Source organism: Ovis aries, chromosome 15 (assembly GCF_016772045.2).
Source record: "Ovis aries strain OAR_USU_Benz2616 breed Rambouillet chromosome 15, ARS-UI_Ramb_v3.0, whole genome shotgun sequence".
In the NCBI taxonomy this organism is placed as follows: domain Eukaryota; kingdom Metazoa; phylum Chordata; class Mammalia; order Artiodactyla; family Bovidae; genus Ovis; species Ovis aries.
The window spans coordinates 176,486-200,608 of NC_056068.1; the positions used below are offsets into that span (position 1 = coordinate 176,486).

At 44.8% G+C, this 24,123-nt stretch overlaps 1 pseudogene; it reads left to right on the forward strand.

Moving 5' to 3' along the window:
• The first annotated feature begins 9,156 nt into the window (after positions 1–9,156).
• Positions 9,157–19,419, forward strand: LOC121816652 (olfactory receptor 5AL1-like; annotated as a pseudogene).
• Positions 19,420–24,123: the final 4,704 nt, after the last annotated feature.

A 24,123-nucleotide genomic window follows, 5' to 3' on the forward strand; every position in this document is an offset into this window, starting at 1 on the left:
GACCCCAATATCCCAATCCACCCCAGAGACTCCTGATTCCCCTGCACGGGCTCGACTGTCAAACAGTTATTGACTAATAACATGAAGGGAGGTGTGACAGCCCAGTGGCACCTCAAGAGAAAGTCACAGATCCCTATGTCAAGTCGACAGGAAGACTGACACCCCTTTTACACCTCAAGAGGAAAGTGGAGTCCCATGTCTTCACACAAGGTGGGGCCTGACTTCCCTGTTGAAATGCCATAGGTATGCCAAGATCAATGTCAGCACAGGAGAGGAAACCTGAGGTTCTGGCCTCAACTCGAGATGAGGCAGTATGCCCCTGCACTGACTAGAGAGGAATCTCGAGAGGCCACTTGCAAGTCTCATGGAGACTTGAGTTTCCTGAGGCAACACAAGCGGGTCCCTGAGGTACCCGTCACAACTCGAGAGGAATCCAAGTTTCCTGCCGCAACTAGAGAAAAAACCAGGAGATTCTCCCCTCAATGCAAGATGAGGCCCTTTTCCGCTGCAGCATCTCAAGAGAAATCCCACCTTCCCTCCTGGGCCTCGAAAGGGTCCTTGACACCCTTGATGCAACTCAAGATGTTCCCTGACATACCCGTCTCCACTCGAGAGGAACACTGAATGTCCCGCCACAACTCAAGAAGAGCCCCGTTTTTCCCTCCTCATCTCGAGATGAGGGTCCATTCCCCTACTTTGATGAGAATGAAATCTTGAGGTTCCTGGCCAATCTCAAGAGGAGGCCTGTCTCACCTTGAAATTCGAGAAGAACCCAGGGGTCATGCATCAATTCAAAAAGACCCCAGTGTCTCCATTCACTCAAGATATGTCCTGCTCCCCCTGCCACGACTCGAATGGAACCCCGAGTATCAACTCACAAAACGAAGGGAGGACTGAGAGCCCCACATCACTGCTAGAAATAGCCCCAGTTCCCTACCTCAATTCGACAGGAGGCCTGACACCCCTTTTACACCTCTAGAGGGAAGTGGAGTTCTGTACCTCCACAAGAGATGACAGCTGATGACCCAGGGCCATCTCCATAGGAACCCCGAGATCCATGTCAGAACTGGAGAGGAACCCAGAGTTTCCCGCCTCAACTCGAGTTGAGGCCCTAATCCCCTGCACCAACTCGAGAGGAATCCTAAGTGGACCCTCATAACTCGAAAAGATTCCTGACTTCCCAGAGACTTGATGAGTGGCTCCTTCAGGTCCCCAATGGAACTCGAGTGAACCCAAACTTATTGCTGCAACTCAATAAATAACTTGAGATTCTCTCTTGCATGAGAATTAAGGCCTGATTTTCCTGTCCTGATTCCAGAGCAAACCCGTGCTCCCCCTCACAACTCGAATGGAGACTTGAATCCCCTGAGGAATCACTAAAGGCTCCCTGAGTTCCCCACGGTACCTGGAGAGGGATCCCAAACCTCCTGCTGCAACTCGAGAAAAATGAGGAGATTCCCCTGTCCATGCATCATGAGGCCCTTTGTTCCTGCAGCACCTAGAAAGCAATTCTGAGTGCCCTCTCCAAACTCGAGAAGAGGCTTGACTCCCTTCATGCAAATCCAGGGGGCCCAGAGATCCCTGTCAAACCTTGAGAGGAAACCCGAGTTTCCCACCACAACTCAAAAAGAGCCATGTTTTCCCCTCATCATCTCGAGATGAGGGTCCATTTCCTTGCTTCATCGAGAAGGAATCCCGACATGCCCGTTCCCCCTCAGGAGGCCGGTCTCCCCTTGAAACTCGAGAGGAACTCCAGGGGTCGTGCTGCAATTCAAAAAGACCCTGATGTCCCCATCCACTCGGGATAAGGACTGATTCCCCTGTCACGACTCAAATGGAACCCGGAGTATCAATGCACAACACGAAAGAAGGGCTGAGAGCCCCGTGGCACCTGTAGATATAGCCCCAGATCCCTACCTCAACTCAACAGGAGGCCTGCCACCCCTTTGACACCTCAAGGGGGAAGCGGAGTTCTGTGCCTCAACACGAGATGACGGCTGACACCCCAGAGTAATCGCCATAGGAACGCTGAGATCCATGTCAGAACTGGAGAGGAACCCAGAGTTTCCTGTCTCAACTCAAGATTAGGCCCTAATCCCCTGCACCAACTCAAGAGGAATCCCTAGAGAACAGTCATAACTCGAAAAAATTCCTGACTTCCCAGAGACATAATGAGGGGCTCCCTCAGGTACCCAGTGCAACTCGAGTGAACACAAACTTCTTGCTGCAACTCGAGAAACAACTTGATGCTGGGGTCCAGCCCTGGTGGATCCAGAGAATTTGAAGGGTGAATGACGTAGGTGAGGAAAGCTTATTTATTTAATTAGAAATATATAAGAAATTAAGAAGAAATAGTATAGTAGGAAAATTTAGTGGAGAAAAGATGCTGAATAACTTGGTTTACGTAGAAAGCCAATAAAATTCCAGACAAAGAACTTGCACCATCTATATTAGGCCGCCAGCATCCTCTTGAATGGGGGAGGGGGTGCCCCACCTTGGGCTCCCTCTCTCGTGGATCTTAGAAGCCGGGGCAAGTAAGTAGACATGGCGAGCCTCCATGCCCCAGATAGGAATTCAGCCAGAAAAGGAGTAAAGAGGAGACACAGAGGAAACCAGTCCAGTGACTTGCTCATCCTCTATTGTCCAGAAAGGTCTTTTATAACTTTTTTTTTTTTTACATAGAGATTAGTGGATAATATATAAAATTATGCAGCATCAGCAGCCCTGACTCTTATCGAGACCAGGCTTTCTCTCTGCATACCTACTTGTATACACAAGTCTTAGGTGATATACATTAACTTTTGGCCAGAGGGCCAATTAATATTTTACAGCCCTTTTCTGATAAGGGTTTGTCAACCAGAAGACGTATTTGTTTTGTTCTTCCCAAAGTCTGGTGCCACTCTCAGAAAGCAGTAAATAAAGTTACATTCTTACATAGCAAGGACGAAAGAGGAGTGCAGTGATATATAACAAAGAAAAGTAATTAATTCAAAAGTCTAGTGTTGCTAACATCAAAACTACTATATTCCTATTTCTATATCCCAATTACATTGATGAATATCCTTCAGGTGCCTAAAAGATAAAGAAAATGGAGGCCTGGCAGCAGTCATTGACTCAACAGTGAAAACCCGTCAGGAATATAATTTTTAGCTTTTTAGAAAAGGCTCTGTATCTCTAAGATGCTCTAAGCTTCCTGCCTCTCACGGTTGGGGGGCTGTAAACAATTCACAAGTTGTAAAAAGTCTGAGGGAACCTGTTAGGCAAGTTAGAGAGCCATCAAAGGAGGTTTGAGCTGAAACATTCCTTTCAAATGCAGAAGACTGAAGCCCTAAGTTAACTTTTTCCAGAGAGCGTCAAAAGAGTGGAAAGCACAGTACAATAAAATCAGGCTGTCTCTGGTTTTTGGGAGTAGATGTTCAGGAAAACTCAGGAGGAACCCCCGAAGCCAGATCACACCTTTGCGTTTTGTCAGGCTTCCTTACTCATGACCTTTGCCATGGGCGAGATTCCTCACGCTGGCTCCTGGCAACTTGAGATTCCCTCTTCTATGCGAATTGAGGCCTGATACCCCAGCCCTGATTCGAGAGCAAACCACACTCCCCCTCACAACTCAAATGGAGACTTGACTTGTCCTGAGGCAACAGGAGAGGCTCCCTGAGCTCCCCATGGTACCTGGAGAGGAGTCCCAAGCCTCCCGCTGCAACTCGAGAAAAACCAGGAGATTCCCTCGTCCACGTGACATGAGGCCCTTTGTTCCTGCAGCGCCTAGAAAGCAATTGCAAACACCCTCTCCAAACTCGAGAGGAGGCTTGACTCCCTTCATGCAACTCCAGGGGACCCAGAGATTCCTGTCACATCTCAAGAGGAAACCAGAGTTTCCTGCCACAACTCGAGAAGAGCCCAGTGTTTCCCACCTCATGTGGAGATGAGCTCCCATTCCCTACTTCAACTCAAGAGAAATCCCAGCTTCCCCTCACACCACCAGAAGAGACCTGTCTCACCTCTTGAATCTCGAGTGGAACCCTGCAGATCCTCCTGCAAGGAAAAAGGACACCGAGTTCCCTCTCAACTCAAGATAAATCCTAGTTCCCCTGCACGGACTCCAATGGAACACTGAGGATCCTGCTACAAGGAAAAAGGACACAGAGTTCTCCCTCAACTCAAGATAAGTCCTGATTCCCCTGCATCGACTCTGATGGAACAGTGAAGATCCCCTCACAACATAATGGGAGGCCTGACTCCTGATCCTCTTGAAAAAGCCCCAATTCCCTGCATGAACTAGAGAAGGACTGACACCCCTTTGAAAACTCTAGAGCAAAGTAGAATTCCGTGCCCCTACACCAAACGAGGCCTGACTCCCTTGTTGAACCTTGAGAGGAAGCCATGTCCCGCTGGACAGGAACACCGAGTTGAGCAACAGAAATCTAGACACAGCACTATTGGCTGGCAGTGCATTGAGAGGAATCGCGACATGCCCCTCACAACTCAGAAAGAGATCTGACTTCTTAGAAGCAATAGGAGCAATCCCTGAGATCCCCGTTGCCACTCTAGAGGAACCCCAAACTTTCCGCTGCAACTCGAGAAAAAACAGGAGATTCTCCCCTCAATATGAGATGAGACCCTTTTCCAGAGCAGTGTCTGGAAAGGAATCTCACATTCCATCTTGAAACTTGAAAGGGTACTTTACACCCTTGATGCAATTCAGGAGGATCTTGAGATACCGTCCCCACTTGGGAGGAACAGAGTTTGATGCCACAACTCAAGAAGAACTGCGTTTTCCCCCTCCTCAACTCGAGATGAGGGTCAATTCCCCTTCTTTGTCAGGAAAGGAATCCAACGTTTCCGTTGCCCCTCAAGAGGAGGCCGGTCTCACCTTAAAATTCGAGGGCATCGCTGGGAGTTGTGCCTAAATTCGAAAAGACCCCAATGACCTCATCCACTCCAGAGAAGCCTGATTCACATGCACTGACACAACTGTGACCCTTACTATTGACTCAAAACTTGATGGGAGGTTTGACAACCCTGTGGCACAAAGAGAGAAAGCCCAAGATCGCTATGTCAACTCGACAGGAAGCCTGACACCCCTTTTACACCTCGAGAGGAAAGCGGAGTTCCATGTCTCCACACAAGATGAGGCCTGACTCCCCGATGGATTCTCCATAGAAACTCCGAAATCCAATTCAGCACTGGAGTGGAACCCTGAGGTTCCAGCCTCAATTCAAGATGAAGACCTAGGCCCCTGCATTGACTAGAGAGGAATCCTCAGAGGCTCCTTGCAATTCGCATGGAGGCTTGACTTTAGCAAGACAACACAAGCTGGTCCCTGAGGTCCCCTTCGAAACTCTAGAGGAACCCCGAGTTTCCTGCCACAACTCAAGAAAAACCATGAGATTCTCCCCTAACGTGAGATGAGGCCCTTTTCTGCTGCATCATCTCTAGAGAAATTACAGCTTCCCTCATGAGCCTCGAAAGGGTCCTTGACACCCTTTATGCCACTCAAGAAGTTCCCCGACATACCCGTCTCCACTTGAGAGGAACAACAAGTGTCCCACTGCAACTCAAGAAGAGCCCCGTTTTCCCCTTCTCATCTCGAGATGAAGGTCCATTCCACTACTTCGTCAGGAATGGAATCCCGACGTTGCCAGAGTACCTCAAGAGGAAGCTGGTCTCACCTTGAAACTCGAGTGGAACTCCAGGGGTCATGCATCAATTCGAAAAGACCCTGATGTCCCCATCCACTCGAGATAAGTCCTGCTTCCCCTGCCACGACTTGAATGGAACCCGGAGTATCAATTAACAACACGATGGGAGGACTGAGAGCTCTGCAGCACCGCTAGAAATAGCTCCAGATCCCTACTTCAACTCAATAGGAGGCCTGACATGCCTTTTACACCTCGAGAGCTAAGCGGAGTTCCGTGCCTCAACACTAGATGATGGCTGACTCCCTAGGGGAATCTCCATAGAAACCCAGAGATCCATGTCAGAGCTGAAGAGGAAAACTGAGTTTCCCACCTCAACTCGAGATGAGGCCCTAATCGCCTGCACCAACTTGAAAGGAATCCCTACTGGCCCCTCATAAATTGAAAGGATTCCTGTCTTCCCAGAGACATGGTGAGAGGCTCCCTCAGGTCCCAGATGCAACTTGAATGAACTCAAACTTCTTGCCGCAACTCTAGAAAGACCTTGAGATTCCACTTCCATGTAACTTGAGACCTGATTTCCCTGCCCTGACTCCAGAGCAAACCACACTCCCCCTCACAACTCGAATGGAGACTTGACTTTCCTGAGGCAACAAGAGAGGCTCCCTGAGTTCCCCATGGTACCTGGAGAGGAATCCCAAGCCTCCTGCTGCAACTCGAGAAAAACCAGGAGATTCCCCCATCCATGCGACATGAGGCTCTTTGTTTCTGCAGCGCCTAGCGAGCAATCTCAAGTGCCCTCTCCAAACTCAAGAGGAGGCTTGACTCCCTTCATGCAACTCAAGGGGGCCCAGAGATCCCTGTCACACCTCGAGGGGAAACCTGAGTTTCCTGCCATATCTAGAGAAGAGCCCTGTGTTTCCGAACTCACCTGGAGATGAGCTCCTATTCCCTGCTTCAACTCAAGAGAAATCCCAGCTTCCCCTTGCACCACCAGAGGAGGCCTGTCTCACCTATTGAATCTTGAGTGGAACCCCGTGGATTCTGCTGCAAGGAAAAAGGACACCGAGTTCCCCCTCAACTCAAGATAAGTTTTGATATCCCTGCACCGACTCCAATGGAACACCGAAGATCCCCTCACAACATGATGAGAGGCCTGACTCTCCTGCTGATCCTCTTGAAAAAGCCCCAATTCCAAACCTGAACTTGACTGAGGCCTGACACCTCTTTAGAAACTCGACAGGAAAGCAGAGTTCCATGCCCTGACACCAGATGAGGCCTGACTCCCTTGTTGAACCTTGAGAGGAAGCCCGAGTTCCCTGTTTACGCCAGAAAGGAACACTGAGTTGACAAACAGAACTATAGGGATGGCCCTTTTCACAGGGGAAGACTAGAGAGGAATCCTGACGTGCCCCTCGCAACTCTGAAAAAGACGTGACTTATCAGATGCAACAGGAGCGAATCCTGAGGTCCTCGACACAACTCGAGAGAAACCCCAAGCTTCCCAATGCAACTCGAGAAAAACCAGGAGATTCTCCCCTCAATGTGAGATGAGGCCCTTTTCCAGAGCAGTGTCTTGAGAGGAATCCCATGTTCCATGTTGAAACGCGAAAGGGTGCTTGACACACTTTATGCAACTCAGAAAGCTCCCTGAAATACCCATCCCCACTCAGGAATAACCCCGAGTTTCATGCCACAACTCAAGAAGAGCCACATTATCCCCTCCTTAACTTGAGATCAGGGTCAATTCCCCTGCTTCGTCGGGGAAAGGAATCCCGACGTCCCTGTCGCACCTCAAGAAGAGGCCGGTCTCATCTTGAAACTCGAGCACATCCCCGGGAGCTGTGCCTCAATTCAAAAAGAGCCCATTGACTCCATCCACTCCAGATAAGCCTGATTCCCCTGCACTGACTCGACTGTTCACCTCGAGTATCGACGAAAAACAATGGGAGGTTTGACAGCCCTGTGGCACCTGGAGAGAAAGCCCCAGATCGCTATGTCAACTCATCAGGAAGCCAGACACCCCTTTTACACCTCGAGAGGAAAGCAGAGTTCCATGTCTCCACACGAGAGGAGGCCTGACTCCCCTGTTGAAACTCAATAGGAAACCTGAGATCCAAGTCCACACTGGAGAGAAACCCTGATGTTCTGGCCTCAACTCGAGATGAGGCCCTAGGCCCCTGCAGCGACTGGAGAGGAATCCTGAGAGGCCCCTCACAACTCACATGGAGACTTGACTTTCCTGAGGCAACATGAGCTTTTCCCTGAGATCCCTGTCGCAACTTGAGACGAACCCCAAATTTCCTGCTGCAATTAGAGAAAAACCAGGAGATTCTCCCCTCAACGCAAAATGAAGCCTTTTTCCACTGCAGCATCTTGAGACAAATCATACCTTCCCTCTTGAGCCTCAAAAGGGTCCTTGACACATTTCATGCCACTCAAGAAATTCACTGACATGACCATCTCCACTCAAGAGGAACACCGAGTGTCCTGCCACAACTCAAAAATTGTTCCATTTTCCCCACCTCATCACAACATGAGGGTCCATCCATTCCCATGCTGCATCGGGAATGGAATCCCGACGTTCCCTTCACAACTCAAGAGGAGGTCAGTCTCACCTTGAAACTCAAGAGGAACTCCAGGGGTAGTGGCACAATTTGAAAAAACCCCAGTGTCCACATCCACGTGAGATAAGGCCTTATTCAACTGCCACGACTTGAATGGAACACCGAATATCAACTCACAACACGAAGGGGGCACTGAGAGCCCTGTGGCACCTTTAGAAATATCCCCGGATCCCTACCTCAACTCGACAGGAGGCCTGACACCCCTTGGACACCTCGAGAGGGAAGCGGAGTTCCATGCCTCAACACGAGACAATGGCTGACTCCCCAGGGGTATCTCCATAGGAACCCCAAGATCCATCTCAGAACTTGAACTGAGTTTCCCACCTCAACTCAAGATGAGGCCCTAGTCCAGTGCACCCACTCAAGAGGAATCCCAAGAGCCCACTCACAATTCAAAAGGATTCCTGACTTCCCAAGGACAAGATGAGATGATCCCGCAACTCTCCGTGGCAGCTCCAGTGAACTCAAACTTCCTACCACAACTCGGAAATACCTTGAGATTTACCCTTCCATGTGAAATGAGGCCTGATTCCCCTGTCATGGCTCTAGAGCTATCTTGCGCTCCTCCTCGCTAATCAAATGGAGACTTGACTTCCCTGAGGCAACAGGAGAGGCTCTCTGAGCTCCCCGCCATACCTGGAGAGGAATCCCAAGCCTCCAGCTGCAACTTGAGAAAAACCAGGAGATTCCCCCATCCACGTGACATGAGCCCTTTTGTTTCTGCCGCGCCTAGAGAGCAATCCCAAGTGCCCTCTCCAAATCTCGAGAGGAGGCTTGACTCCCTTCATGCAGCTCAAGGGGGCCCATAGATTCCCGTCACTCCTCAAGTGGAAACCCGCGTTTCCAGCCACAACTCGAGAAGAGCCCTGGGTTTCCCACCTCATCTAGAGATGAGGGCCCATTCCCTGCTTCAACTCAAGACGAATCCCAACTTTCCCTCGCACCACCAGGGGAGGCCTATCTCACCTATTGAATCTCGAGTGGAACCCAGCAGATTCTGGTGTAAGAAAAAAGGACACTGTGTTCCCCCTCAACTCGAGGTAAGTCCTGATTCCCCTGCACTGGCTGCAAGGATCCTTTCACAACATGATGGGAGGCCTGACTCCCCTGCTGATCCTGTTGAAGAAGCCCCGATTCGCCACATGAACTAGACAGGAGGCCTGACACCCCTTCTACACCTCGAGAGGGAAGTGGAGTTTCGTGCCTCAACACAAGTTGAAGGCGGACTCTCCAGGGCAATCTCCATAGGAACCCCAAGATCCATGTCGAACTGTAGAGGAACCCTAAGTTTCCCACCTCAACTGGAGATGAGGCCCTAAAACCCTGCACCAACTCGAGAGGAATCCTGAGACGCTCCTCACAACTCGAAAGGATTCCTGATTTCCCAGAGACAAGATGAGAGGCTTCCTCAGGTCCCCGTCGCAACTCAGACTGATTTTCACAATAAACTGCTTCTAGGTTTCACATGAAAAATAAGCAAGAGCAGCTAGGAATGCCTGAGGGATTAAAGCCAGGTCCAGTGATGAATTGTGATAAGGCCTACCAGGAGATAAGACTGATTTTATAGCCAATAATATTATGATTTTTTTTTAAGAATCTAGGACACTACTGTTATAAGTTTCATTATTGTCTCAGATACCACTATCTCAAAGCCTTTTGACTTGTTAGGTGCCTCCCAATTCAGATCTCCGCTCTTATTTTATTTCTGGTTTCTCACTCAGATCATTTATTAACAGTGAAAGTTGTGTTACCCCATTCACGCTTGTGCAACACAAAAAGCCATATACATACGCAGAGTGTTAATACCCTCTGTAGGCAGGTGAGGTGCCCAAGTGGCAGAAGAAAATAAAACTGCAGTTGGTGGACTTTTTTTTTATTCCTTTTTTTCTTTTATAATTGTGTGTTGTCATGACAATACCTGGTTCTGCCTGAACTTAACTTAATCTCAAATCTTGCGATTATCAAGGCAGTTTTCTCATGGAAATGTCTTCCTTAAACTATGTTAATGTGTCAGAAGACTATGTATTTGCTTGCAAATCTGCCTTTCTTTAAGTTTCTTGTCAATTGTTTTATGACCAGGCATGACTCACCTTGTTCCATGCTATCTCAAAATGCATGTTGTGGGTGAAGTGCCTGGTGCAACTCTCTCAGCTTTGAGGTGTTTCTTTTCTCTAATTAGCAGCTTGCTAATACGTATATAACTCCTTGTTAGAAGCTAGCAAGGGGCAGACTTTCTGTCCCCTTCTGATGTCTATATCAGACTCTTTCTCTTTTATACTTTAATAAAACTATTACATAAAAAGCTCTTAGTGATCAAGCCTCGTCACTGGCCCCAGATCAAATTACTTTCCTCCAGAGACCAAGAATCCTGGCATCTGTCACATATCATCCAGAAACATTTCAATACTGAAGAGATCCTCCAAGAACTAAGAGTCTTTGAATAGTACAGAGCCATAGATTTAAAAATGCAAATATATATGACCCCCCTAAATTGTGCAGCTTCACAGGTGCCACTATGTGTGTCAGGAAGATCCCCTGGAGGAGGGCATGGACATCCACTCTGCGGTTTTTGCCTGGAGAATACCATGGACAGAGGAGCCTGGCAGGCTACAGCACATAGGGTCGCACAGAGTGGGACACAAATGAAGTGACTTTGCACTCACGCATTTTAATTTGTCAAGAAATAACTGGAGTAACAGGCAGATTTTGCCTTGGAGTACAGAATGAAACAGGGCAAAGACTAATAAAGTTTTGTCAGGAGAATGCACTGGTCATAACAGACACCTTCTTCCAACAACACAAGAGAAGACTTTACACATGGACATCACCAGATGATCAATACCATAGTCATATAGATTATACTCTTTGCAGCCAAAGATGGAGAAGCTCTATACAGTCAACAAAAACAAGACCAGGAGCTGAGTATGGCTCAGATCATGGACTCCTTATTGTCAAATTCAGACTTAAATTGAAGAAAGTATGGAAAAACACTAGACCATTCAGGTATGACCTAAATTAGATCCCTTATGATTATTTAGTGGAAATGATCAATAGATTCAAGGGAATAGATGTGATAGAGTACCTGAAGAACTATAGATGGGAGTTGGTGACATTATACAAGAAGCGGTAATCAAGACCACCCCCCCCCAAAAAAGAAAGAAAGAAAGAAAGAAATTCAAAAATCTAAAATGGTTTTCTGAGGAGGCTACACAAATAGCTATGAAAAGAAGAGAAGTGAAAGACAAAGGAAAAAAGGAAAGATATATCCATTTAAATACAGAGTTCCAAAGAATAGCAAGGAGAGATAGGAAAGCCTTCTTCAGCGATCAATGCAAAGAAATAGAGGAAACCAATAGAATGGAAAAGACTAGAGATCTCTCCAAGAAAACTGAAGATACCAAGGGAACTTTTCCTGCAAAAATAAGCACAATAAAGGACAGAAATTGTAGGGACATAACAGAAGCAGAAAATATTAAGAAGAGGTGACAAGAAAACACAGAAGAACTATGCAAAAAGATCTTCATGACCCAGATAATCATGACGGTGGGATCACTCACACAGAGTGAGACATCCTGGAATGTGAAGTCAGAAGGGCCTTAGGAAACATCACTACGAACAAAACTATTGGATATAATGGAATTCCAGTTAAGCTATTTCAAATCCTAAAAGATGATGCTGTGAAAGTGCTTCACTCCTTATGCTAGCAAATTTGGAAAACTCAGCAGTGGCCAAACGACTGGAAAAGGTCAGTTTGCATTCCAATCCCAAAGAAAGGCAATTGCAAACAATGGTCAAACTACCAAACAATTTCACTCATCTCACATGCTAGTAAAGGAATGCTCAAAATTCTCCAAGGCAGGTTTCAATAGTATGTGAATTGTGAACTTACAGATATTCAAGCTGGATTTAGAAAAGGCAGAGCAACCAGAGATCAAATTGCCAACATCCCTCGGATCATTGAAAAAGCAAGATAGTTCCAGAAAAGCACCTACTTCTGCTTAATTGACTACACCAGAGCCTTTGTCTGTGTGTATCACCACAAACTTGTAAAATTCATTAAGAGATGTGAATACCAGACCACATGATCTACCTCCTGAGAAATCTATATGTAGGTCAAGAAGCAATAGTCCAGTTAGAACTGAACATGGAACAACAGACTGATTTAAAATCGGGAAAGGAGTAAGTCAATGCTATATATTATCATCCTCCTTATTTAATTTATATCCAGAGTACATCATGAGAAATGCTGGACTGGATGAAGCACAAGCTATAATCAGGATTATCAGAAGAAGTATCAATAACCTCAGATATGCAGATGACACCACCCTTATGTCAGAAAGGGATGAGGACCTTGATGAAGAGCCTCTTGATGAAGGGGGAAAAGGGTGAAAAAGCTGTAAGAATTGCCTCTAAAGCACTGTTTATATATTTTTCAGAATTCTCTCCTATGGGATGTTGAAAATGTGAAAAAGCAATTAGAAGAAATGCAAAAGAACAAGATACTTAAATCTCTAAATCGTTTAAAAATTTGTTAAGAGTTGAATTGAGCAATGTTCATTGTTACAGTCACTACAGATGCTTATTTGAAGTCGAGTTACATTTTCTTTATGGCTAATCCACTACTATAACACGTATAGCATTTCTGGTTCTGAACATTGAATATGTTTGCATTATAGGTGGAATTAGAATGCAGCTGTTGTGTGTGGCTCAGAATTCTGAGTAGTTCTTTCTGGGTTCACCTGAAACCTGAGACAAAGCATGAACCTTTCATGTGGAGAGTGCTGTCCATCAGAAAGATAATATGAGCCACATACGCAATATAAATTTTCCTAAAAACCAACAAGCTACTTGACGTCCTTTTTTCACCATGAGTCTTGAAATCTTCTGTGTGATTTCCACATCGAGCTTTGCACCGGCCTGTCTCACGTGCTCAGAGGCTGCATGAGGCAAGTGACTGCCATGGCCAACAGCACAGAGCTGACAGGTTGAGTTGACTGACTCAGAAACTTGGCCTGTTTGACTTGATTACCCCGTGAGGAAGTGAAGTGGGCTGTAGAGGAATGAATGTGAGGAATGTCCAGGAATGCAGGTGAGCTTCATGGAGACAGTTTAAAGCAATGAGAGGAGCAAGGGCAATAGAATGAGTTCTGCCCCGCCTCCCTCCCACCCGAATCCCAACCCCAAGTCCAGCTTCTCTCTACAGACTTCATCATTGTTAATGACTTGCCATGTTTCCTCCAGAAGCTTTTCTACACTTAATATGGAATTTTTATTCATTATGGTTTATTTGGTTTAATATTGTTCCGAGTGTTTATATTTGCTATGGGACTCTTAGAGAACATTTTCTCAGAATTAAAGTGTTCAGAGTTGATAACTACTAACATAACCTGTTATGCACATTTTGGTGCAAGTCATTTTACATCCAGAAAGCAAGCAGTGCAGGCTGTGTCATTTGCTGTTTGGTAGGACCAGCTGATTTTAAACCTGGAAGCCCTGAGATCAGAACTGGCCCACATGAGGCTGCGAGGGGCTCGCTCCCCTCAACCATCATTAGGTCACTCCCCGAGGCAGCTCCCCTCAGTGCTGTTGAGCGTGGCAAGAGCCTGTCTGATGTGTGGACAGTATGATTGGGTGCCGCTCATGGTCGCACCTCAAGGGGCCTCTATCTTCGTGACCAGTGAGAGGGAAGAGACAAGCATTTCTTAGGGTCGAACTTGGTACCAGGGAGAGTGGTGGTCACATTATTGACAAAACTCAAAACCATAGGCAGAGGTTTGAAAGTGAGGGGCTGACCAGTTGATATTTGGGTGTATTCATTTGAGGGGCCTGACAGACTGTGACACTGATGTTCCTGAAGGGTCGCAGAAGTTTAATGATCTGTAGTCTTTTTTACATGAATGGAGACTGAGACATGACTTGCCATTGACTTCGGTGGGAGGAAACACTTGGCTTGTGAGTGAGGCTAGCTGGTTACTGGGCATTTTGATTCTTCTCTTGCTCGTTGGTGTAGTGACAGCAATTCTTATTAAGCATTTAAATGTTTCTCTGGCTTCTTCATGGAAAATGCTCACAAATGAGAGATAAACTTTAGCAAAAGTTTTTAAAGTGCTTAACTGATGACATTCATACATCTATAGGAAATCGACTGCTGCTTAAATCCTGACTTAGGAGACAGTTTGGAGCCCATATGCATATTTCTGTGTTTGTGTGCTTAGGGGATCCTCATGGTTCAGGGTCCCTGCCCAGCCTTCTTCTAGAATGAGGGAATATCATTTGAGACAAAGGCAGAGCCAGAAACTTGCCCTGTGTCTGAAACCACGGTGGGTGGAATTCAAGAAGAGCACAGGCCCTGCAGAAAGAATAGGGGGCATGGCCCGATTTGCTGGCAGAGCTCCTCCAGGATGAGGGGCTGGTGTGGCCAGAGGTGGAGACACCTTACTACCGGGATGACGAGTTAAGTGTGAGGAAGACAGTGTAGACAGTGGAGGGAGAGGAGGTGGATATGGGCTCCCGCTCCTGGGGGGTTTGGGTAAGGAGGGAAGCACTGGTGCCTGGACCCAAAGGCCTGGCACCGTTGGGGTGTTCAGATGGAGAAGGCTGGGGCCTGGTGACCAGTCCCCTGTGTTTCAGTAAGAGTGAGAGATGAGAAGAGAAAGCAGCCACAGGGCAGGAGGGGCCACAGTGCTCTGAAGACAGTGGTTCACAGTGGCTGGTGTTAGGGAGGGGTTTCTCCAGGAGGCAGCTCTCAAGAGCAGCACAGGTGGGGCCTCAGAGCAGGGCTTGCAGGCAGTGTGGGTTGGGTGGGGGGCACTATGCTGGCTCAAGAGGGAGAGAGTGGGGACGGAAAATCTGCCTCACAGGCAGGTCAGGCTCAGTGTATTTAGCAGGACATCCCAGAGGAATTGGTCACCTTGTCTCTGAAAACTTCTTTCTGAGGAAATATCCTTGGGTGAGGAGCGAGAGAGAGATGGAGGGGGAGAGAGATGGAGGCTGCACTCGGCTATGGGACTGGAAGGTGATAGCTGTGGGGGAACCAACCCAGATGCCTCAGTGGCCCTCAAAATATCCGCAAGGTTCAGCAGTCCACAGTGGGACTGTGTTGTACCCCCCACCCAATTCCCATGTGTGCTCTGGCCTCAGGCCTTTGGGTAGAAGTGTAGCAGAGAAAAGAGTGGTTCTGTCCAGAGGGACAGAAGACAGGAGGGAAGACAGGTGTAGTTCGGGGTGATTCCAGACTTCCATCTCCTGTGAAGCACAGTTTTCCTTGCAAAACCGTTGAGCAGAGCAGCGTGTGAACCCAAGCAGGCTGAGCTGGTGGTTGGCAATGGCCGCTCTGCAGACGTATGGGGTGTCCTGTATTAGGAGGAGAGCTCTGTGTCCTGGGTTTAGGGACTCCTGTACTTGAAGGTTCCACCTTCTTCCCAGAGACAAGACTGAGCAGAGCCTGGGCCGTCCTGAAGTGCAGGCGGCTCACAGTCAATGTGGGGCACCCTGCCTCTCAGCAGGCCTCTCCTGAGTGAGCTCCTGGAGCCAGCAGGCCCAGGCTTTAGTGCTCAAGGCCTGAGCATCTGTGCTGAGCTCCAGAATTCAGTCCAGAGTCTGGTGACACACTCGTCTCTGCATTTGATGGGTGACACCAACGTGGCTCAGCTCCGAGCTGTGGGTCCAAGGGCTTTCTGCTGCGGATTGTCTTAGGCACTGTTAGAGGCGCTGAGAACAATGCAGACAGTGTTCCAGGCAGAAGGGTGAATGTGATCCATGGACTTCACGTGTTAGTGGGACGTCAAAGCAGGAGTGGGTGGGAGGGGAGGTGTGGGTGCCAAGAAGAAAGCAGAGCAGGTGCAGGTAAGAATAAAAAATTATTCAATTATGTTAGATTTTAAATAAAATGGCATCTTTCTATCTCTCCAAACCCCACAGAATTTCATACTTTGGAAATTCTGCTGAGAACAAATCACTTAATTCTGAAAACTGAATTTCCATGGAGAGTCTCCTCTGACTGTGTCCAACATAAGATCAGGGTGGATCAGAATCAGTTCTCAACATCTGCTTGATAATCTCTAAGGGAGACAAGAATACTCAGACTCTGTTCTAGAGGATTTTATTGTTTGTTTGTTTGTTTGTTTGTTTTGACTAAAAGATTTTTTTAATTTTTATTTTTACTTTATTTTACTTTACAATACTGTATTGGTTTTGCCTACATTGACATGAATCCACCACGAATGTACATGAGTTCCCAAACATGAAACCCCCCTCCCACCTCCCACCCCATATCATCTCTCTGCATCATCCCTGTGCACCAGCCCCAAGCATCCTGTATCCTGCATCGAACATAGACTGGCGATTCATTTCTTACCTGATAGTATACATGTTTCAATGCCATTCTCCCAAATCATCCCACACTCTCCCTCTCCCTCAGAGTCCAAAAGTCCACTCTACACATCTGTGTCTCTTTTGCTGTCTCGCATACAGGATCATCATTACCATCTTTCTAAATTCCATATGTTGTGGAGAAAAGGGAACCCTCTTGCACTGTTGGTGGGAATTCAAACTAGTACAGCCACTATGGAGAACAGTGTGAAGATTCCTTAAAAAATTGCAAATAGAACTGCCTTATGACTCAGCAATCCCACTGCTAGGCATACACACTGAGGAAACCAGAACTGAAAGAGACACATGCACCCCAATGTTCATCGCAGCACTGTTTATAATAGCCAGGACATGGAAACAACCTAGATGTCTATCAGCAGATGAATGGATAAGAAAGCTGTGGTACATATACACAATGGAGTGTTACTCAGCCATGAAAAAGAACACATTTGAATCAGTTCTAATGAGATGGATGAAACTGGAGCCAATTATACAGAGTGAAGTAAGCCAGAAAGTAAAACACCAGTACAGTATACTAACACATATACATGGAATTTAGAAAGATGGTAATGATGACCCTGTATGCGAGACAGCAGAAGAGACGCAGTTGTGTAGAGCAGACTTTTGTATTTTATTGTTAAAAAAGCAATTAAATATCTGCTACGGCAAAAACAATTACTCTGCAGTGTCTGAGTTTATCCTCTTGTGACTCACAGATAATCCAGAACTTCAATCCATTCTCTTTGGTGTAGTTCTAATAATCTATTTAACAAGTGTCCTGGGTAATCTTGGTTTGATTCTCTAATGCATGTCAACCTACAGCTTCACATATCCATTTTTTTTTTTCCCTCAGCCATCTGGCTTTTGATTTTTCTTATACTTCGTCTGTCACCCCAAACACCTTGGTGAATTTTCTGTGTGAAGTTAAAAGTATAACATTTTATGCACGTGCCATTCAGCTGTGCTGCTTCATCACATTTGTAGTTTGTGAGCAGTGTTTACTCTCAGTCATGGTCTATGACAGGTATGTTGCCATTTGCAACCCTTTACTGTATGCCACCGTCATGCCTAAAAACTCTTCAATCAGATCATTGCTTGCACATATATTTATGGATTCATTGTGGGTTTTGCACAGACAGTCGCAACATTCCTCTTGTCTTTCTGTGGCTCCAATAGGGTCAACCACTTCTACTGTGATGACGTTCCCTTGGTCACACTGGCTTGCTCTGACACATCAAAGAGCTGATGCTGTTAATCATTGCTGGGTTCAACACCCTTTGCTCTCTACTGATCATGATCATTTTTATGTCTTCATGTTCTTTGCCATTCTGAGGCTCCGCTCTGCTGAAGGAAGGCAAAAAGCCTTTTCTACCTGTGTTTCCCATCTCACCTTCATCACCATAGTTTATGCAACAGTCATTTTTATGTAGCTCTTGTCAAATTCAAGCCATTCTCTGAACATACGTAAATTTGCTTTAGTATTCTGTGTGGTAGTGATTCCCGTGTTAAACCCATTGATCTATAGCTAGGGGGAATCAGGAAGTAAAGAATGCCCTGAAGAGAATTAAAGAAAAGTTCCATTTTGCTTTCAAATAACTGAAAAAAAATCAAGGGCAGGGAGGAATCAGAGTACTTGGAATTATGGCTTATCTAGAGTCCATGGTGGAGAAGGAAATGCCAACCCACTCCAGTGTTTTTGCCTGGAGAATCCCAGGGATAGGGGAGTCCGATGGGCTGCCTTCTATGGGGTCACACAGAGTCGGACATGATTGAAGAGACTTAGCAGCAGCAGAAGCAGCAGAATCCATGGGGTCACTAAGAGTCGGACATGACTGAGCAACTTCACTTTCACTTTTCACTTTCATGCACTGGAGAAGGAAATGGCAACCTACTCCAGTGTTCCTGCCTTGAGAATCCCAGGGATGGGGGAGCCTGATGGGCTGCCGTCTTTGGGGTCGCACAGAGTCGGACATGACTGAAGTGATTCAACCGCAGCAACAGAGTCAAAATGCTGGTAAATGATAGTGTCAAATTCCTCACTTCCAGTGTTCACATTTATTCAGTATGTCTTACCCACTGTTTCATTCTTGGTGATTTACACATGAAAGGCATTTTTTTTTTTCAATTTGGAGGTGTTCAATTTTAAAAGGAGAAACAGACAGACAAACAAGGAAAGACAGAGAGAGAATTAGAGATACCTTAACCTGTTTGAACAGACATCTTTAAATTAAAGAAATGGAACATCAGGCATAATGACTTTAAATTCTGTATCATATGGGTCATACTAAGATAGATCAGCATTTGGTATCTTATATTTGAAGTTTGTGGCATAGATAATCTGGAAAATAAGGCAAAGTTTAATAGCAAGATTTTTTTAACAGTCTGAATAATCTTCCTAACATTCCTCTTGCATTCAGCTCAAAGAGTAGCACCAGCAGAACATCCTTGACATTGAACCCTTGATGACAACTGATACTGACACTGTATCAGTTTAGTTCCCTGGAGCTCTTTCCTGCCATTATCATTCCTTGCCTTTTCTATATCAGTTGTGATTAGAAAGATAGACTCTTCCTTCACACAGTTTAGCTAACAATTTTAGTCTTCCCAAGTAATAGTTGTTATCTTGGGTAAATTATTATATTCCACATCTCATTTCCTTGGTTTCCTCATCTACAATGGTAATAGTTCCTTTGTCTTGGACTGATTGTGAAGATTAAATAAGATGATGACTATGAACGGCTTATATAATTCATAGTACGTGCCAAGTGCTTCATGAGCGTTGACTATTACACCTAATTAGTAAAATTATTTTCAGCATTGTTATAGCATGCAGAGCCTTTTTAGAAAGAGTTGGCAACATGATATGCTTTATTTTAAAATCAACAGAATAAAAACATAAAAGCTAACAAATTATTGTATTGTCATCATTAAAGCAATTTCATTCCTCTTCATTTTTGTTTCAAATGATTTTTTTAAAGTGTACATATTTAATGTACTCAATTTGATAAGGTTTGAAACATCACCACAGTGTAAATGCTGAATGAGTTTGTCCCTTTCCCCAAGGTTCCTCCTCCACTGACCCTGGGCAACCACCAGTCTGGTTCCTGTCACTAGGGATTGCTTTGTGATTCTTACGTGCATGCTGTGTGTTAAGTTGCTTCAGTCGTATCTGATTGTTTATTTCCTACAGTTTTATATAAATGGAATTATCAATATGAACTCTTTAAGAGAGAGAAATTGCATATCTCAGAATTGCAAACAGCTTCATGTTCAACATTTGGCATAATTATTATCTAAAAGTGCATTGTCCACACCACTGAGTTATTCTAAGGCCATTCTACCTCCCATGCATGAGTGCATGCTGTCACTTCAGTCATGTCTTTGTGACCCCATGGACTGTAGCCTACCAAACTCCTCTGTCCATAGGATTCTCCAGGAAACAATACTGGAGTGGGGTGCCTTGCTCTCCTCCAGGGGATCTTCCTGATCCAGGGATGGAAAAGTGACCCTGGCTTCTCCTGCATTGGTAGGCAGGTTGTTTACAACCAGCACAAACTGGGAAGCCTATCCTACCTCCCTCTGCCCTAAATTTCATCACAATTGCTTTTATTAATTTTGTTGGGGTATAGTTACTTTACAATATTGCATTAGTTTCCTGCCATCAGTTCAGTTCAGTCGCTCAGTCATGTCCGACTCTGCAACCCCATGAATCACAGCACGCCAGGCCTCTGTGTCCATCACCAACTCCCGGAGTTCATTCAAACTCATGTCCATTGAGTTGATGATGCCATCCAGCCATCTCATACTCTATCGTCCCCTTCTCCTCCTGCTCCCAATCCCTCCGAGTATCAGAGTCTTTTCCGATGAGAACTCCTCGCATGACGTGGCAAAAGTTTTGGAGTTTCAGCTTTAGCATCAGTCCTTCCAAAGAACACCCAGGACTGATCACCTTTAGAATGGACTGGTTGGATCTCCTTGCAGTCCAAGGGACTCTCAAGAGTCTTCTCCAACATGACAGTTCAAAAGCATCAATTCTTCAGCGTTCAGCTTTCTTCACAGTCCAACTCTCACATCCATACATAACCGCTGGAAAAACCATAGCCTTGGCTAGATGGACATTTGTTGGCAAAATAATGTCTCTGCTTTTTAATATGCTATCTAGGTTGGTCATAACTTCTCTTCCAAGGAGTAAGCGTCTTTTAATATCATGGCTGCAGTCACCATCTGCAATGATTTTTGAGCCCCCCAAAATAAAGTATGACATTGTTTCCACTGTTTCCCCATCTATTTGCCTTGAAGTGATGGGATCGGACACCATGATCTTCGTTTTCTGAATGTTGAGCTTTAAGCCAACTTTTTCACTCTCCTCTTTCACTTTCGTCAAGAGGTTTTTAGTTCCTCTTCACTTTCTGCAATAAGGGTGGAGGCATCTGCATATCTGGGGTTATTGATATTTCTCCCATCAATCTTATTCCAGCTTGTGCTTCTTCCAGCCTAGCGTTTCTCATGGTGTACTCTGCATATAAGTTAAATAAGCAGGGTGACAATATACAGCTTTGCCGTACTCCTTTTCCTATTTGGAACCAGTCTGTTGTTCCATGTCCAGTTCTAACTGTTGCTTCCTGACTTGCATATAGATTTCTCAAGATCAGGCCAGGTGGTCTGTTATTCCCATCTCTTTCAGAATTTTCCAGTTTATTGTGATCCACACAGTCAAAGGCTTTGGCATAGTCAATTGGGAGAGGGTGGGATGATTTGGGAGAATGACATTCTAACATGTATACTATCATGTAAGAATTGAATCGCCAGTCTATGTCTGACGCAGGATGCAGCATGCTTGGGGCTGGTGCATGGGGATGACCCAGAGAGATGTTATGGGGAGGGAGATGGGAGGGGGGTTCATGTTTGGGAACGCATGTAAGAATTAAAGATATTAAAATTTAAAAAAATAAAAAAACTAAAAAAAAATATAAAAAAATAAAGCAGAAATAGATGTTTTTCTGGAATTTTCTTGCTTTTTTGATGATCCAGCGGATTTTGGCAATTGGATCTCTGGTTCATCTCTCTTTTTTTAGAATCAGCTTGAACATCTGGAAGTTCACAGTTCACGTATCGCTGAAGCCTGACTTGGAGAATTTTGAGCATTACTTTACTAGCATGTGAGATGAGTGCAAAGTGAATTAGTTATTCATATACATATATCCACTGTTTTTTAGATTCACTTCCCATTTAGGTCACTACAGAGCACTGAATAAAGATCCCTGTGCTATACAGCAGGTTCTCATCAGTTATCTGTTTTATACATAACAGTGTATATATGTCAATCCCAATCTCCCAATTCACTCATCTGTCTTCCCCCCCCCCTTGGCAATCCTAAATTTCTTTTCTATATCTGTAATTCTATTTCTATTTTGCAAACAAGTTTATCTGTACCATTTTTGTAGATTCCAGATAAGGGAGATAATATATTTGCCTTTCTCTTTCTGATTTACTTGACTCACTTTAACAGTTTCTAGGTCCATCCCTGTTGGTGTTAATAACATTGTTTCATTCTTTTTTTATGGCTGAGTAATAATCCATTGTACATATGCACCACATCTTCTTTATCCTCTTTTGATGGACATTTAAATTGCTTCCATGCCCAGAATATTGCAAATTGTGCCGCAATGCACATTGGGGTGCATGTATTCTTAGAAATTATGGTTTTCTTCAGTCCAGGTGGGCTTCCCCAGTAACTCTGCTGGAAAAGTTGCCCAGCAGGTCTGGTTTTGATCCCTAGGTGGGGAAGATCCCTCGAAAGAGGGCATGACAACCCACCCAGGTATACTTGACTGGAGAATCCCCATGGACACAGGAGCCTGTGGGTGACATACCATAGGATTGAAAAGAATCAGACATGAATGAGCAACTAAGTACACACACGGCAGCTGTAGTTTTATTTATTTTAAGGAACTTCCATAATGTTCTCCAAAGCGGTAATACCAATCTACATCATCACCAACAGTATAGGAGGGCTCATTTTTCCCCATACCCTCTCTAGCATGGATTGTCTGTAGATATTTTGAAGATGGACAGACATTTCCCTGAAGAAGACATACAGATAGTTAAAAAAAATTAAAATATGCTCAATATCACTAATTCTTAGTGAAATGCAAACCAAAACTACAGTTGGGTAGCAATGACAACCCACTCAAGTATGCTTGCCTGGAGAATTCCATGGACAGAGGAGTCTGGTAGGTTACAGTCCATGTGGTCTCAAAGAGTTGGACATGACTGAGTGGCTGTCACTCACCCACCCACTTAACCTAATTGGCCATTTTAAATTTATTTTTTTCTGTGTTTGTGATTATATTTGAAACTGAATTTTTTTTTGGTTCTTCCATTCCTGCTATTAAAATAAGCATATATTTTCTTGAAACAAAATTTAAGCTCTTTTTGTTTCATTTAGTAAGAATTGCATTAATAAAATGTTAATTATTTTGTTCCAAACTTTTCAAAGTAAAACTGGAGATAAAATCAGTTGAATATTATTCTGTGTGCCTGGTGCTGGATAAAACTCTTTAAATGGATGGTATCCACTAATTTTTATAATACTCTACTGAGACGGGTATTTAAAAAATAAAGTAATCCAAAACAATTTGTGTAGATCTTTAATAAGCATGTAGCTAATAACTAAAGAAAAAATGAGTTTAATTTTGTTAAAACAGATTTTTAGTGACTATTTTAAATATTTTTAACTATGGCATCAGAGAAGACTCTTAAGAGTCCCTTGGACTGCAGGGCAATCAAGACAGTCAATCCGAAAGGACATACCAGTCCTTCCATATCATTGGAAGGACTGGTGCTGAAGATGAAGTTCCAATACTTTGTCTACCTAATGGAAAGAGACGACTCATTGGAAAAGACCCTGATGCCAGGAAATTTGAGGGCAGGAGGAGAAGTGGATGAGAGAGGATTAGATGGTTGGATGGCATCACTGACTTGATAGCCATGAGTTTGAGTAAGCTCCAGGAGTTGGTGATGGGCAGGGAAGCCTGACATGCTGCAGTCCATGGGGTCATAAAGTGTTGGACACGACTGAGTGACTGAACTGGTTTTTAACACTGATACAAATTCATTTAAAAACTAAATTTAAATTGTGTGTTTAATTAAAAAAATAATTTGAAATATAGATGAGCCTTAATCTGGCACAATGAATGAATCTTTCCTGGGGTTCACATATTCTGGAAAAGAAAATGAAGGGAAAATTCACCACACTTGGGGAAAAGCTATTCGGGAAAAGCTATTCAGGAGAAATGAACTCTAATGGTCCTCAGCCTGGGTTATTACTTATATAATAAAATATCAACATTTATGCCTATTAATTATCTAAAAACTAAATTAGGTAACAAAAAGAAGGTCTGAGGGGAAAAATATCTGTCTATAAATATATAACGACTAGTGGTTTTTCTTAACACTGCACTGTTACTATGAAGCAGTCAAACTAT